At 50.7% G+C, this 11263-nt stretch overlaps 2 protein-coding genes across 2 annotated transcripts in view; one reads left to right on the forward strand and one right to left on the reverse strand.

The window, feature by feature from the left end:
- The window catches only part of LOC310826007 (uncharacterized protein), a 151648-nt gene that overhangs the window by 106836 nt on the left and 33549 nt on the right, over positions 1-11263 (forward strand). The gene's annotated exons all lie outside the window — the stretch shown is intronic.
- The window catches only part of LOC310825821 (uncharacterized protein), a gene marked incomplete at its 3' end in the record, with an annotated part of 142408 nt that overhangs the window by 75623 nt on the left and 55522 nt on the right, over positions 1-11263 (reverse strand). Inside the window, exon 2 of the mRNA XM_083699642.1 lies at positions 3502-3656. The remainder of the gene's footprint in view (positions 1-3501; positions 3657-11263) is intronic.

The following is an 11263-nucleotide window of genomic DNA, read 5'->3' on the forward strand; positions in this document are numbered from 1 at the left end:
CTCCTCTCCGGGGGACCAGTGGGTGGACTGGGCAGAATGGCTGTGTCTGGACAGGGCAGGGGCTTATGGGGCGGGAAGAGGATGGAGCTTGCAGGAAGGAAGGGTGGGGGGACTGGACCCCCACTTTCCAGGGATCCCTCTCTGGTCGCCTTGAAGGGGGGTCGATACCTGAGCGGGAGGGAGAAGCCAATGCGGCCCCGCCAACTGTCCCCCCCACTGCTGCGCTTCCTTGCCCCGGGGGTGCCCCCTCCTCCCCTAGCCCTTGCCCCCCTCCCATCCCTGAGTCTCCTCTGCACCCAGACGCCCCCTTGGCTCACTCCTTGCCGTCTCTCCGTCCCTAATGCCCCCCAAGACGAGCCGGGGAAGGTCAGGGGGGTCTCTATCCCGGCGCCTCCCGCACCCATTAACCCTTTCTGGCCCCCCAGGGAGTCCTCGTGGGTGGGCGCCCCATCTCCGCCCCTTGGCAGCACGCGTGCCGGGATCCAGGCCCCACGGAAGGCGCTTGGGGGAGCTGGCGGGGTCTCTGGGTCCTTTTCTCCCCTCTCCCCCCCCCGCGACCCCTTTACCTCTTTGTCCTCGCTCCCAATTCTCCTTTCCTTTCCTGCAGCATCGAAAGCCGCCCCCCCCCCCCAGAGCTACGGGGCAGAGCAGCAATCCGGAGAGGAAGCTCCACTTCCGGGAGAAGCAGGCAGGTTGGGAGGGGGCTCACCCCACCCCCATTTCCGGAGCAGAAGCCGGATTAGAGGAGGAGGAGGAGGAGGAGGAAGGGGTGGGATGTTTGGGGGCGGGATCTGGGGTTGTGGGGGCGGGGGAGAGGAGGAGGTGCCGGGAGGGGAGAGAAAATTTTGAAGGGGGGGAGAGGAAGAGGAAGGTTTTCCCCTCCCCTTTTCCTTTAGTGGATCAGGAGAGCGGGGGAGGGGCTGATCCCGGAGATCCGGCTGCAAAGAGGGGTCCCCCCCACAAGTGCAACATCCTTCCTTCCCCTACCCCACGAGCTTAGATCCCTCCGTGTTTTAAGTCTTGGTGCTTGGCAGTTAGACGACCCCCCCCCCCAACATCCCAGCTCCCCACCCCAGCCTCTGACTCAGGCCAGGACAAGGACCGTGGACACAGGCACCGTCCAGGCACAACAGCCAAGAGGCTCAGCAAAGCAGCCGATACAATTGTAGCCAGAAGCCGATTACAAAATCTGAAGGCTCCCTTGGACAAGAAACAAGGAGACCCGCCAGGAAGAGGAGAGCAAAAGAGCAGCCAGTAGGTCTTGATGGAAGACTGTCACCACAGGACTCCCACCTGCCACCAGGGGGAACAAGATGGAAGCCCCCAACAAAAGAAGACCCCAACTTTTATTAGCTCCTAATCCCCCATGCGTGGTACACGGGTGGCACTGTGGGTAAAAGCCTCAGCGCCTAGGACTTGCCAATCGAAAGGTCTGCGGTTCGAATCCCTGCGGCGGGGTGCGCTCCCGCTGCTCAGTCCCAGCGCCTGCCAACCTAGCAGTTCGAAAGCACCCCCAGGTGCAAGTAGATAAATAGGGACCGCTTACAAGCGGGAAGGTAAACGGCGTTCTGTGTGCTGCGCTGGCTCGCCAGATGAGCTTGTCACGCTGGCCACGTGACCCGGAAGTGTCTGTGGACAACCCTAGAGTCTGTCAAGTACGGGCAGGGGTACCTTTACCTTTACGTTTAATCCCCCATGCTACACCCCCCAGACTACATCATGACTAGAATCATAGAATCCTAGAGTTGGAAGAGACCACAAGGGCCATCGACTCCAACCCCCTGCCAAGCAGGAAACACCATCAGAGCATTCCTGACATATGGTTGTCAAGCCTCTGCTTAAAGACCTTCAAAGACACTCCTTGGCAGCAAATTCCACTGTCGAACAGCTCTTACTGTCAGGAAGTTCTTCCTAATGTTTAGGTGGAATCTTCTTTCTTGTAGTTTGGATCCATTGCTCCGTGTCCCCTTCTCTGGAGCAGCAGAAAACAACCTTTCTCCCTCCTCTATATGACATCCTTTTATATATTTGAACATGGCTATCATATCACCCCTTAACCTCCTCTTCTCCAGGCTAAACATGCCCAGCTCCCTTAGCCATTCCTCACAAGGCATCGTTTCCAGGCCTTTGACCATTTTGGTTGCCCTCCTCTGGACCCGTTCCAGTTTGTCAGTGTCCTTCTTGAACTGTGGTGCCCAGAACTGGACACAGTACTCCAGGTGAGTACTTCTGCTGCACCTGAAGTCAAGCCCCGGTGGATGGAGAGGAGGAGAACAACCGTGAATCCCACAGTCCAGAAGGCAGATTCTGCCCGTGCGGAAGAGGAACGTGAAGGGCAGAGGGGGCACGTCCACCTGGAGGCTTGTTATCTAGGCTTGTTTTGGTATGCTAAGTCAGGGTTTTACTGTCAGTTACATTTTTGCTATTTTTTGGATCCTGTTATGCTTATCTGTCTTCGATCATTATGGAGAAGCAAGATCTGCAGCCTAAAGCCCTCAACAGCCTCGGCCCTGCGGACCTGAAGGAGCATCTTGACCCCCATCGCTCAGTCTGGACAGGGAGGTCCGCCTCCGAAGGTCTTCTGCTGGTTCTCTTGCTGTTAGAAGTGAAGTTCCAGGGAACCAGGCAGAGGGCCTCCTGCCCCATGGAATGCCCTCCCTTCAGAGGGCAAGGAAACAGGCAACTATCTGACATTTAGAAGACAGCCGGGTGTCGCTGTGGGTTAAACCATAGAGCCTAGGACTTACTGATCAAAAGGTTGGCTGTTCGAATCCCCGTGACGGGGTGAGCTCCCATTGCTCGGTCCCTACTCCTGCCAGCCTAGCAGTTCGAAAGCACATCAAAGAGCAAGTAGATAAATAGGTACCGCTCCGGCGGGAAGGTCAACAGCGTGTCCGTGCCCTGCTCTGGTTTGCCAGAAGCGGCGTAGTCATGCTGGCCACATGACCCGGAAGCTGTACGCCAGCTCCCTTGGCCAGTAAAGCGAGATGAGCGCCGCAACCCCAGAGCCGGCCACGACTGGACCTAATGGTCAGGGGTCCCTTTACCTTTACCTATATGTACTGTAAGCTGCCCAGAGCGGCTGGGGGAAAATACTAATACTAGAACTTCTACAGTAGAACCTCGGGTTACAGGCGCTTCGGGTTACAGAGTCTGCTAACCCAGAAATAGTGCTTTTTGTTAAGCACTTTGCTTCAGGATAAGGACAGAAATTGCACGGCGGCAGCAGGAGGCCCCATTAGCTAAAGTGGTACCACAGGTTAAGAACAGTTTCAGGTTAAGAATGGACCTCCAGAACGAATTCAGTTCTTAACCCGAGGTACCACCTTATTATTATTATTATCATGTGATTCTTTGTGGTTATTTTGCAATTTGTACTGCAATATCAGCTCACGAAATGTTATGGGTGGAGAAAATCACAGGGTTGCCGTAAATTATAATCCCACCCACAAACTCTCATTCACATACAGTCTGTAAATTTGGGAATGACACACACCTCACCTGTGCTAATACTGGCAGTCTTTGGCCTGCACAGGCACACCTGGTGTGTAGAGCCTCCAGCCCCAGGCACTGTCTATCATGAAAATGGGTCCTTTGACTGGGAAGATTCATGAAGTCGCTTTCATATCTCAGCTTGTCAGTCACTCTGACATTGCCTTCGAAGATTAAGAGGAACAGAAATGCTTTTGAGGTGCAACTTCCATATCAGCCCTGAGAGCCATTCCATGGACTCTGCACCCCTGTTTCTGATAACAGGTGTACATTATCCTCACACACAGTGGAAAAGACAATTAAAGATGGAAGCCTGAGAGAGAGGAAAAGGTTTCTGGCTGCTTCCTGGGTGGGATTGCGGAAACAAAGAGCTGCTTCTGAGAAGGCCTCTCCCCTCCTCTCTTCCTCTCGGGATTTCCTCCCCTCTCCAGGGGACCAATGGTGGACTAGGCAGAATCGCTGTGTCTGGACAGGGCAGGGGCTCATGTGGTGGGAAGAGCATGGAGGTTGCAGGAAGGAAGGGGTGGGGGGACAGGACCCCCACTTTCCAGGGATCCCTCTCTGGTCGCCCTGAAGGGGGGGTCGATACCTGGGCGGGAGGGATAAGCCAAGGTGGCCCCCCCGGAGATTCCCCAAGGAAGCCACGATGGAAACGTGTCCCCAAAGACTGGTCTTCCTATCTCCTCCCCCCAGTGCTCCTCTTCCCTTCCCCCCATCCTCTCTCCCGGTGTCTCCCCTGCACCCAGAGGCCCCCTTGGCTCACCCCTCGCCGTGCGCCCCCATCTCTCCGTCCCTATTGCCCCCCCAATGGGAGTGGGGGAGGGACAGGGAGGTCTCTATCCAGGCGTCTCCCGCACCCATTAACCCTTTCCTGGCCCGCTTTTCTCCGCACCCCACGGAGTCCTCGTGGGTGGGCACCCCATATTCGCCCCTTCGCAGCACGCGTGCTGGGATCCAGGCCCCACGGAAGGCGCTTGGGGGAGCTGGAGGGGTCTCTGAGTCCTCGTCTCCTCCCTCCTCCTCCGCCCACCCTTGGCCCCCTTCCTCTCTCCCGGAGTCTCCCCTGCACCCAGACGCACCCTTGGCTCACCCCTCACCATGCGCCCCCCATCTCTCCGTCCCTATTGCCCCCCCAAGATGAGATGGGGAGGGACAGGGGGTCTCTATCCAGGCGCCTCCCGCACCCCTTAACCCTTTCCTGGCCCTTCTCTCCGCGCCCCAGGGAGTCCTCGTGAGTGGGCGCCCCATCTCCGCCCCTTCGCAGCACGCGTGACGGGATCCAGACCCTACAGAAGGCGCTTGGGGGAGCTGGGGCTCTCTGGATCCTCTTCCCCCCCCCACGACCCCTTTACCTCTTTGTCCTCGCTCCCAATTCTCCTTTCCTGCAACATCCATGGGGGAGGGGTCCCCTGCCTCTTCCCTCCCCTTTCCAAATGCCCCCCATGAGCTACGGGGCAGAGCAGCAATCCGGAGTAGTAGCTCCACTTCCGGGAGAAGCAGGCAGGGTGGGAGGGGGCTCACTGTGAGATTTTGCCCAGCTTCGGCCCATCAGAAACTGATACAGGCTCATCTCATCTTGAGCCCAAACACAGTAGTCCACACAGCAGAAGGATAAGCAGTATGTGCCACATTCTTAATTTTATTTCCACTCTATGCTGAGAGAATACAAACATACATCTTGCCTCTGTGAGAGCAGAGAAGCAACTCCTCTCGGAAACAAAGAACACCGAGAGAAACAGTGAAAAACAGGAAACCAGTGTACGTCACATCCAGTCTCCCATTCCCGTGGGAATCCAACAGTAACTCTGACTGTGGAATGCAAAACAATGTCTTGTGACTGCAGTTGCTGCTCAGTGAGGGAAATAGAAACCAACATCCTCCCCCTTTCTGTGAACATCACTGGGCAGCGTGTTCGTACAATATCAGTACAAACCCAACTTCTGCACATAGGTACTGTGTTGATCCCTTGATACAACCTTGGACAATACATCAGCAGGAATTTCATTACCTGACATATAGGACACCGTTACGAGTCCCTTCTGAACACATTCCCTAGCATGTTGCAGTTTCAATTGCAAATGCTTCGTGCTTTGCTTACAACCTTCAGAATTCAGCAAAGCCAAACATGCTTTGTTGTCTTGGTAAACCTGGATTGGACATATGACAGGAATTTTCATGTCTTTGCACAATTGTAACAACCATTCACCATCTTTAAGTGAATAAGACAGTGCATTCAGTTCAGCTTCACAAGTACTTAAGCTAACTGTTGTTTGCTTCTTGCATGACCAATCAAATAGACCCTGATTGTACATGTAGCAAACTCCAGACGTACTTTTCCTGTCAGTAGTGTCACTTGCATCTGCAAATATCTCAAGACCAACAGACTTCTGATTGTTAAATCTTAGTCTGTAATGCATAGTGCCTTTCAAATAGCGTGCTATGCGTTTCAGAGCTTTCCAATCCTTAACAGTAGGATTGTTGACTTGTCTGCTTAGCAAATTACAGCTAACAGCAATGTCAGGTCTTGAACATCTGGCAATGAAGTTTAGTTTGCCTAGCACACTTCTGTACAGTGTAGTGTCAGAAAATGCTCCTTCAGTGTCATCTACCTGATAACCTGTTGTCATCGGTGTCTCTACAGGGTTAGCATCCATCAGGTTTAGTTTGCTTAACACATCAGCAATTTCCCGTGACTGGTGTACTAGAATGTTACCATCTTGATCTCTCTCTATTTCCAGAGATAGGTAGTTGTTTACCTCACCAAGATCTTTCATGTCAAAGTGCTCTTTCAGTTGAGCTTGTTGGAATTCTGCCTCGGTCAGAGGTATGTGCCTATCTGTCCAGGCACCGGCTGAATTCCTTTTGACCTCCCCCTGGGACTCCCGGCAGGTAAAACAGATGAGGTCCATATCGGCGATTTTTCCCAGACTGTGAGAAAAACACACCACTGCTTCTCCTCCTCCCTGCATATCCCCAGGGAGGGGAATCAGACAGACAGAAGTGTATTTACGTGCCTTTATTTCTGTCTTTAGCAGCCATACATACAAAGATGTCTGCACTCTTCGAACAACAGAGAGAAACTCCAACTCCACCCATGTACATCCTGTACATATATCAGGTGACACACTGAGCTAATATCCTGTGCTCAGTACGGAGAAAGGGCTGCCCCTTTATTTCCATGGTAACAGTCACAAACATCCTGTCTGGCTTTCCAGCCAGCAGCAGCTGGCTTAGCTGCTTCTTGCTTCCGCATTGCTTCTTTATAGTAACATACTCCCCCTAAAGAATCAATGCGTGCAGCGAGCAATGCATGATCCAGAGAAGAAAACAAACAGTTGTTATATGTATAACATTCCCCTGTTGTTTCAGTTCCACCCTTGGAACTACCCACCACTGGTTTTACCAATGTACCTCTCTGGTTGTGTGACTTCCAAGGAATGAGTGCATTTGCATTACCTTGGTTAGCAACTCTCTGTTGTGCCTTTGTCTCTGACTCAGACACAGCTTCAATCTGACCTTGGTCGTTTTCAACAGCAACACCTGCAATAGCTAGGTTGGCAAACTCTTTTGAATACCTCTTGGGTGGTGCACCCTTCGTTGCTCTCTCAGACCTACGTAAGAGGTGCTGCTCTTCTTTGCTTTCTGGTTCAGCCTCTGAACTCTCTGGAGAACCAGTACTAAACGTAATCAGTGGTTCGTCCTCCTCCTCTGAGGGTCTAGTCATTATGTGAGATTTTCTCTCAATGACTGTGACAACTGAGCTGTCTGAGCTATCGCTGTCATCATCTGTACTACTGAATTCAATAAAATCAACATCATCATCATCATCAGAATCATCATCTCCTGTGGGAAATGTGTGAGCAATCACTCTCTCCTGTTCAGGAGCACTCTCTAGAAATTTTGTGAGAATCACCTGACTAGATTCAGACAAAATTACTCTGTAGAGACCCTTTTCATAACCCACAAAAATGCCTCTGGCATTCTTTACTCCACCCGGAGCTTCTGTCCTCACATGAGACCCAAAAACCTTGAAATGGGCAACAGAAGGTTTTCTGTGGAACAGTTTCTCAAAAGGAGAACTTCCCAACTCTTTTGAAAACTTTCTTAACCACGTATAAGTATATGACATTAGCGACTCAGCCCAGTACTCATGTGGCAGATGCGAACTAAGCAATTGTGCCTCCATTCCCTTTCGCAATTCTTTGTTCACCCTAACACAGACACATCTCTTCCATGCTTCTTCGGAAGCTGCAATTTTGTGTCTTATCCCTTTCTTCTTCAGGAACCTCTGGAAATCCTGTAAAAGAAAAGGTTGTTGCGGCAGCTGTGGCCGTTGCTGCTGCTGTTGCTGTTGCCTATCCTCAGTCTCATCACTGTCATCAGGATACCATTGGAAAATTCCCACATTCTCCCCCCACTTGGCATTGTACTCAACACTTCTTGTGAGCCTAAGTGTCTTAGAGTCAGTCATCATTATTCTGTAAGAACCTTTCTGATAACCTAGAAAGATACCATGCAATCCACGCTTGCCTAACTTGGAGCTTTGTGGTGTGTGAACCCACATGTCAGAACCAAAAATTCTCATGTGTTTGATGTAAGGTTTCTTGCCAAACATCTTCTCATGGGGGTACAACCAATCGCTGAAGATAACCTGTGATTATAACTGTAAACAAAACAAGCCAAAGATTCCACCCAATAACTCTCTGGAAGATTGGCATCACGCAGCAAGGTTTTTAACCCTTGAAGCAATGTTTGATTTGCCCTCTCGCAAAGTCCATTCTGCCATGGCGAGCGAGGACTAGACAAATCATGTTGAATTCCTTCCTCAGTTAGAAAAGCTTCAAACTGCTGAGAAGCACAGAATTCCTTGAACCTTAGAAAAGTCTCTGATTTCTGCTTGAGATTGTACACATAAATATACCTGGAAAATGCATCAATGAGAACCATGAAGTACCTGTTTCCATCCAAAGAGGGCGACAGTGGACCAACCAAATCAGCATGAACAACCTGGTATGGTTCTGTAGCTTGCCTACTAGACACCTTACCTTTCACAGCCATTTTCACCTTGTTTGCTACGCATGCCTTACACTTCCTGTGGTACCTGCAGGGTTTAATAGTCATACCTTCAACCAAGGCAGGCATTTTATATACTGCCTCAAAATGCAAATGACCAAATTTCCTGTGAAATTCATGAATACATCCTGCATGCAAACTTTTGTTAGAACCTGCAATGCAACAAGTTTCATCCTGCACATCATCATCAAAATATAAAACAGACAAACGATCAACAAATTCAGCATGCAATACATAATCGTTTTTCTTTGTGATGGTGCACTTCTTGTTCTGGAAGGAAACATCAATTTTCTGTTCATTCAGCTGCGCAACACTGAGTAGATTGTGTGAAGCATCTGGAACGTAGAGAACATCTTGTATCGATAAGTCCAAACTGTGAAGAACAACAGTTCCGTAGCCTTGACTGGGGATCGTGTGGTCATCCGCCTGGTGAATCGCACCTTCCTGTGGTGTAAAAGACACGAACAGTCACTTGTTGTTGCATAAGTGGTGTGTTGCGCCTGAATCCACCATGAAGAAAGATCTAGTCATCTTCTGGACCTTTGCAACCTTTGGAGTAACGCTGACTGTGGAATGCATGGTATCTTTCTAGGATATCAAAAAGGTTCTTAAAGAATAATGCTGTATCATGCAGCAAGGTTTTTAGACCTTGAAACAATGTCTCATTTGCTCTCTCACAAAGTCCATTCTGCCATGGCGAGCGAGGACTAGAAAATCGTGTTCCTTTCCAGGAAATGCATCAATGAGAACCATGAAGTACCTCTCTGTTCCTCTGCTAGCAGCCATTCTTCAGTCCGATTCCGTTTCTCTGAGCCCATAACCAAGAATGTGAGATTTTGCCCAGCTTCGGCCCATCTGAAGCTGATACAGGCTCGTCTCATCTTGAGCCCAAACACAGTAATCCACACAGCAGAAGGATAAGCAGTATGTGCCACATTCTTAATTTTATTTTCACTCTATGCTGAGAGAATACAAACATGCATCTTGCCTCTGTGAGAGCAGAGAAGCAACTCCTCTCGGAAACAAAGAACACCAAGAGACACAGTGAAAAATAGGAAACCAGTGTACGTCACATCCAGTCTCTCATTCCCGTGGGAATCCAACAGTAACTCTATGGAATGCAAAACAATGTCTTGTGACTGCAGTTGCTGCTCAGTGAGGGAAATAGAAACCAACATCCACCCACCCATTCCTTCAGCAGAAGCTGGATTGGAGGAGGAGGAAGGGGTGGAACTTATGGGGGCGGGATCTGGGGTTGTGGGGTGGGGTGAGAGGAGGAGGGGAGGGAAAGAATTGAGGGGGGAGAGGAAGCTTCCCCCCTCCCCTTTTCTTTAGTGGATCAGGAGAGTGGGGGAGGGGCTAATCCCAGAGATCCAGCTGCAAAGTGGGATCCCCCCGACAAGTGCAACATCCTCCCCTCCCCCACCCCAGACACGAGCTTAGATCCCTCCGTGTTTTGGGATTGGTGCTGTTCAAACCAGGAACGGGGGGGGCAGTTAAACGACTCCCCCCAAATCCCAGCTCCCCACCCCAGCCTCTGACTTAGGCCAGGACAAGGACCATGGACACAGGCCCCGTCCAGGCACAACAGCCAAGAGGCTCAGCAAAGCAGCCGATACAATTGTAGCCAGAAGCGGATTCCAAAATCTGAAGGATCCCTTGGACCAGAAACAAGGAGACCAGCCAGGAAGAGCAGAGCAAAAGAGCAGCCAGTCGGCTTGGTCTTGATGGAAGACCGTGGCCACAGGACTCCCACCTGCCCCCAGGTGGAACAAGATGGAAGCCCCCAACAAAAGAAGACCCCAACTTTTATTAGCTGCTAATCCCCCACGCTACACCCCCAAGACTACATCATGACTACATCATTGACCCATCACACAGAGGAGGGGTTCAGGGAGAAGAAGAAGAGGAGTTTGGATTTGATATCCCGCTTTATCACTACCCGAAGGAGTCTCATAGCGGCTCACATTCTCCTTTCCCTTCCTCCCCCACAACAAACACTCTGTGGGGTGAGTGGGGCTGAGAGACCTCAGAGAAGTGTGACTTCTCTGAAGGAGGAGGAGTTGTGGTGGTAACCTGAGGGTCTTCTCACCTGTCCGGTTCCTCCTTTCCCCCTCCCCATGATTACATTCCTGAAGACAAAGGGGGGAGTTCACTGTTTCCTGTCCCCAGAGGGAAGGGCTGGTCACTGTCCTGTGTTTCAGTCCGTACTGAATCCACTTCCATATGCAGGTCCTTTGTGAATGGAATGATCTTCTGTCTAGGACCATCAAGGTTGGCATGCCAACTGGGCAGTGCTCACTGTGGACGTGTTGGCTGCCTTGTGTCAAGTCTCCCCCCTTTGATAGTCCTTCCCTCATGGTGTAAAATAAAAGTCGAACGGTGCAGATCCGATGTACGGCTGATTTTATATGAATTTATAACAGAAGTGCCGCTTATGTCGTTTGTGAGTGTGTGTGTGTCGTGTTTGTACAAACTGAGTGATTGGGGGGGGGGGGGTTCCTGCCACACATGAATTCCAATCCCAAAGAAGGGCAGTGCCAAAGAATGCACCAGTTACCGCACAATTGTGCTCATTTCATTTTATTTTTTTTAAAATGATATTTTATTAAATTTTATCAAAGAAAGAAATTACATAAAGAAAAACACAGAACAAATAAACACTACAAACACATCATAATTAACATATATGGGGGGG

The sequence above is a fragment of the Podarcis gaigeae genome, assembly GCF_964106915.1.
Source record: "Podarcis gaigeae genome assembly, chromosome: 10".
Classification (NCBI taxonomy): domain Eukaryota; kingdom Metazoa; phylum Chordata; class Lepidosauria; order Squamata; family Lacertidae; genus Podarcis; species Podarcis gaigeae.